Here is a 6000-nt window from a genome sequence, read left to right as displayed (position 1 = left end):
TTTTGTTTTTGTTTTTGTTTACTCCATATTCTGTTGCCGTTAAACTTAAAATACTTTATTGCGGTAAAGTTTATAGGCAACATCAGGCACACATTTTAAGAGAATGGTTAGGTAAGTTTTGAGAGCTGTCCTCACTGATGTAACCACTACCACAAACAAAGCCTACAGAAGATGTCCCTCCTTCCACCTCCAAAGTTCCCTCATGCTATTTAACTTTAAAAAAAAATTACACTTTTATTTTGTTTTTAAGTTTATTCATTTATTTCAGTAATCTGTATAACTACCGTGGGCCTTGAACTCATGATCCTGACATCAAGAGTTGCACACCACTCTGACTGAGCCAGCCAGGCACTCCAAAACCTTTCATTTTGAAATAATTGGGGTGCCTGGGTGGCTCAGTTGTTGATCGTCTGCCTTTGGCTTGGGTCGTGGTCCCAGGGTCCTGGGATCGAGTCCTGCATTGGAGGGGTCCTTGCTCAACAGGAGGCCTGCTTCTACTTCTCCCACTCCCCCTTCTTGTTTTCCCTCTCTTGCTCTCTGTCAAATAAATAAATAAAATATTAAAAAGAAAGAAAAAAGAAAAAGAAAAGAATCATAAGGATTCCTGGGTAGCTCAGTGAGTTAAGCGTCTACCTTCAGCTCAGGTCATGATCGCAGAGTCCTGGAATCAAGCCCCGCATCAGGCTCCCTGTTCAGTGGGGAAGTCGGCCTCTCCTTCTCCATCTGCCTCTCTCTCCCACTCATGCTCTCTCTCACTCTCTCAATTAAATAAATAAAATCTTTTTTTTAAAAAAGAAATAACTATAGATTGACGGGAAGTTGCAAAGATAGGGCTGAAGAGTGCCAGGCACCCTTCACTCAGTTCCCGGGAAGTGGTTACTTTTCTTTTTTTTTTTTTTAGATTATTTATTTATTTGGAGGGAGCACACAAGAAGTAGGCAGAGATTTTTTTTTAGATTATTTATTTATTTGGAGGGAGATCACAAGTAGGCAGAGAGACAAGCAGAGAGAGAGGGGAAGCAGTCTCCCCACTGAGCAGAGAGCCCGATGTGGGGCTCGATCCCAAGACCCTGGGATCATGACCTGAGCCGAAGGCAGAGGCTTTAACCCACTGAGCCACCCAGTGCTCCCGTCCCCCAGTGGTTACATCTTAGAGAATTGTAGTACAATATCAGGAGCAGAAATTTACACTATACAATGTGAATAGTTAACATGAATAAACAGTTCTTTGTCATTTTTAAAAAAGATTTATTTATTTGAGAGAGAGAAGAGTGTGTGTACACGTTAGTGGAAGAGAAACAGAGGTAGGGGGAAAGAATCTCGAGCCGACTCCCCGCTCAGTATGGAGCCCGATGGGGAGCTCGATGCAGGTCTCGATCTCACGACCTGAGCCGAAATCACGAGTCAGACGCTTAATGGACTGAGCTTCCCAGCCACCCCCAATAGCCTCTGTGTCTTTCTGTCACTTTTAGATTCATGTGACCACCACTGCAAGATACAGAAGTGTTCCATCATCCCAGAGATCCCCTAGTGGGGTCCCTTTATAATAGCGTTCCTGTCTACCCCACCATCCCTGACCTCTGGCGACTGGGAACCTCTTTTCCACCCCTTAGTTTTGTTTCTTCAGGAATTCTACATAAATGGAGTTATACAGTGTGTGACCTTTTGAGATGGCTTTTTTCTTTAAGATTTTATTTATCTTATTAAAGAGACAGTCAGCGAGAGAGGGACCCCAGAGAGGGATCCCAGGACCCCAGAACCATGACCCAAGCCGAAGGCAGATCCCTAATGACTGAGCTACCCAGGTGTCCCGAGATGGCTTTTTTCACTCAGTCCTTGAGAGCCATCTAAGCTGTTGCCAAATTGAGTTCGGTCCTTGTCAGGAAGGAGTGGTGTTCCATAGTATATTTAAATGAGCACAGACTTGGTGGCTTATAACAACAGAAATTTGTACTTGCCTCTCTGGAGGCTGTAAGTCCTAAACCAGGGTGTCAATAGGGCTGTGCTCCCTCCAAAAACTTGAAAGGAGGTTCTTCCCTTGTCTTCTCCAGCTTCTTTGGGTTCCCCCCATTCCTTGGCTTGTGGCTGCATACCCCCAGTGTCCATCTCTATCTGAACATGGCCTTCGCCAAAATGTCTGTGTCTTCCCTTCTATCTCTTACCAGGACACCTGTGGTTGGATTTAAGTCCCACTGAGAAAATCCAGGATGATCTTCTCTCAAGACTCTTAACTTCAGCCAGGGTTTTTAGCCATACTTAGCAGAAGGAATAGGGAAAAGTATGTCTGTCCATCTTTCTAGAAGGGACGTTGCTCTACATTCTTTAAAAACATTAAGACCCCCCATGGGATGCCTGGGTGGCTCAGTCCGTTTAGCTGCTGTCTTTAGCTTGGGTCATGATCCCAGAGTCCTGGAATCGAGTCCCACATCCGGCTCCTTTCTTGGCAGGGAGCCTGCTTCTTTCTCGGCCTCTGCCTGCCACTCTGTCCACCTGTCTCTCTCCCTCTGACAAATAAATAAATAAATAGAATCTTAAAAAAAAAAAATTAAGACCCCCATTTAAGGGGTGTCTGGGTGGCTCAGTGGGTTAAAGCCTCTGCCTTCGGCTCAGGTCATGATCGCAGGGTCCTGGGACTGAGTCCCGCACTGGGATCCTTGCTCAGTGGGAAGCCTGCTTCTCCCTCTCCCACTCCCCCTGTTGTGTTCTCTCTCTCGCTGTGTGTGTCTCTCTCTCTGTCAAATAAATAAATAAAATCTTCAAAAAAAAAAAAAAAAAAGAGAGACCCCCCCCCCCATTTAAACATCACACATTTCTCATGAAAATGTAGACTTCTGGTTTCTCATAAGCCACTGGAGAAGTCATCCTGGCCTGCACTTCTGCTTAGTAACACTTGGCCAGAGCGGGACATCCGCTGTTCCCATGGATGAACTTGTATTTGGTCTCCAGCAAGTGCTGGCCACAACAAAGATGGGATGTGACACCAGAAAAGGAGCCACTGGCGAGATCTTTACAGGATTCTGCTATATCATTGTGGAAATGTTCTCTCTCTCCCAGCACAAAACAAAACTCTGCTCTAGCACAGACTGTTCTAAGCAGTTACAGTAAAAAAAAAAAAAAAAAAAAAAAAAAAAATCTCGTGTCAGGAAACCGCTCGCTCATCCCTCCTCTTGAGAACCCCTAATCATGACACGACCCAGAGTTAAGCTCCCAGCCCACTCTTGTGGAAGCATGACACAGTGAGCCAGCTGGCCCAGAAAAATACCATGTCAGCAAAGCCTTGGATTCTTGGTGGCTGCAAAGCGAAGCCCCAAGGGGAGGCAGCTTTGTGTTCCGAACAGCCAAGGATGTTGTGTTGGAAGCTCTGGCCAGGCTGACCTGGTCATGCGGGAGTGTTCGCGGAACAATGGGAAGGCCTAACCGTGGTCCTTTTCTCATCACAGGTTCAAACAAGTGGTTCTGTTTAGCCTGGTCGGCGGTCACTTCCATGCACAAACTGGGGGGCTTGCGGGGGCAGAGTCATGGTCGGGGAAGATGTTTTCAAATTGTTGAGTTCACTGACTCCTTTCGGAGACTTGAGGCCTCCTGATCGGCCTAGTAGCTTCGCTCCAGAGTGCTCCGGCTCCTTCCCGCGAGGGAACTATCAAGAGGAAGCCATCGGTCTTCCGTGCATGAATCCTCCCCACTTCTTGTCCCCAGAGCATCACCTCTGGCCTCCTTCGTGCAGGTCCAGTCCCCACTGCTTCTGGCCAGAGCGGAAGGAGGGGAAACCTGTCTGCTCTGTCGAGATAAAGCAAAGCCCAACCACTGACAGAGGACAGAAACTTTCTGAGAGACCCTGGGTTCCCTTATGTGCTCAGTCTTTGGGAGATCAAACACAAAACAATCTGGGCCGCCAGCAAGGGCACCAGCTCGATACATCCTGAGGGTGTGTTTGACCTGGGACATCCCTACTCTCTGTGGCCAGAGCCATATGCTGGGCCCTCTGTGCCGTAAGGAAACAGAAGCACTGGTGCCCACCGGGAGGAAACTCACCCCCAAGAGACCCCTCGAGAGGGCTGGGCACAGATAATGTAATAGTGAAAGTACTGAGCAAGAGGAGGAGGAGGAAAATGTCCAGGCTGTCCAGAGCCGCTGTGGTCTCCAGCCAGGTCTGACAGGTAAGCGCCTCTAAATGATACGCAGATTAATAACAGTAAGTCCCTGTGGCCTGGGTCATTTCTGCCAGGACCTCTATGGTGTGCAAAAGACAGGGCCACTGTGATTTTGAATCATCACTGGAACCGAAAGAGTCCTCCAGGTGCCGAGGCTAGAGAGTCGGGCAGGAGAGAGGACACCATTCTGACCGACTCTAGGCAGGGACCTCAGGGCTGCCCTCTCAGGAGGGTAGGGCCCTTACCTCCAGGCCTGCCTCCCTTCCAGGCCCTCCTATGCTCTCCTACCACCACTAATCTAGGCCGAGTCCATGCCCTTGCATCAGTCCCCACCATTCTCCCTGCTTCCTCCAAGCGGAGACGGCAGACCAACTAGTGCCTCCTAAAAACGCAGATCGAGCCTTCCTCGCCCTCACCACCTGGCCCTCTCAGAGGCACTTGGTCAATCTTTCGAAGCTCTGCTCATGTTACTCCTTTGTTCCTAAACCTATAGGGGCTCCGCAAAGCTGTCAGTAAACTCCTGCACTTACATTCATGGCTCATCTTGATGTGGGAAAGACTTTAGGGTTCAAAGCTGATGGTCAAGAAAGAATTCTTGAGGGGCGCCTGGGTGGCTCAGTGGGTTAAAGCCTCTGCCTTCGGCTCAGGTCATGATCCAGGGTCCTGGGATCGAGCTCCGAATTGGGCTCTCTGCTCAGCAGGGAGCCTGCTTCCTCCTCTCTCTGTGTCTGCCTCTACTTATGATCTCTGTCAAATAAATAAATAAAAATATTAAAAAAAAAAAAAAGAAAGACTCTTTTCCTCTCCGGCTGCTTGAAGCTCGGCCGCCATCATGAACGACACAGTAACTATCCGGACCAGGAAGTTCATGACCAACCGACTACTTCAGCGCAAACAAATGGTTATTGATGTCCTTCATCCTGGAAAGGCAACAGTACCTAAGACAGAAATTCGGGAAAAACTAGCCAAAATGTACAAGACCACACCAGATGTCATATTTGTATTTGGATTCAGAACCCATTATGGTGGTGGCAAGACAACTGGCTTTGGCATGATTTATGATTCCTTGGATTATGCAAAGAAAAATGAACCCAAACATAGACTTGCAAGACATGGTCTGTATGAGAAGAAAAAGACCTCAAGAAAACAGCGAAAAGAACGCAAGAACAGAATGAAGAAAGTCAGGGGGACTGCGAAAGCCAATGTTGGTGCTGGCAAAAAGGAGTAAAGATGCTGCAGTGGCTTTATCTTTGGTGATTGTGCAGATTTTTCATGAGAGGATTAATAAACTAAGAATGTTAATGTGTCAAAAAAAAAAAAAAAAAGAAAGAAAGAATTCTTGAGATGTCTTTGGTGCGAAAAGGTAATTGTATGAAAGCACAGGGACAGGACCTGTGGGCAGAAAGAGCTACACCGGGGTCATGAGAGTGGCTCATTATATACTTTCAAGTTGGGAGGGGGTTAGGGATAGCGTGTCTCTAAGGAATTTGGAAGCAAGGTTTCCAGGACCTTGAGGGAATTATTGTTGGGAAAGGGTCATTTATTACTGTCCAATAAAACCTGAGTCATGAGACCCTTCAGGTGTGTATCGGTGGGTCATATGCTTGGAGGATGATTGTCAACATGTATCTTGGGGGATAAAGATGAAGTAAGTTTCCAAAATATTTTTATTTGTTCAAGTAGACATAGGATCCTGGGGGTTGAGCTAAGATTGCCTTTTGCCCTCAGCAAAGTGTCAACATCGGAGCAGCTGAGTCCCTAGAGGAATGTCACTTTGCCTGTTCCAAGGACTTGTCAGTGAGCTGTAGATAGTAAGGAAATTTAATAATTTTCCTTCTGCCTATCTCTT

The 6000-nt window shown here is 47.1% G+C and overlaps 1 pseudogene across 1 annotated transcript; it reads left to right on the top strand.

The window, feature by feature from the left end:
- The first annotated feature begins 4936 nt into the window (after positions 1–4936).
- LOC309842600 (small ribosomal subunit protein eS24 pseudogene) lies at positions 4937–5484 on the top strand (annotated as a pseudogene). Its single transcript has one exon. The product of its transcript is annotated as a small ribosomal subunit protein eS24 pseudogene (transcript).
- The last annotated feature ends 516 nt before the right edge of the window (positions 5485–6000 follow it).

Source organism: Mustela nivalis, assembly GCF_964662115.1.
Source record: "Mustela nivalis genome assembly, chromosome: 10".
In the NCBI taxonomy this organism is placed as follows: Eukaryota; Metazoa; Chordata; class Mammalia; order Carnivora; family Mustelidae; genus Mustela; species Mustela nivalis.
The sequence above is the reverse complement of the archived record's forward strand: the minus strand, read 5'-3'. Positions and strand labels throughout refer to the sequence as shown.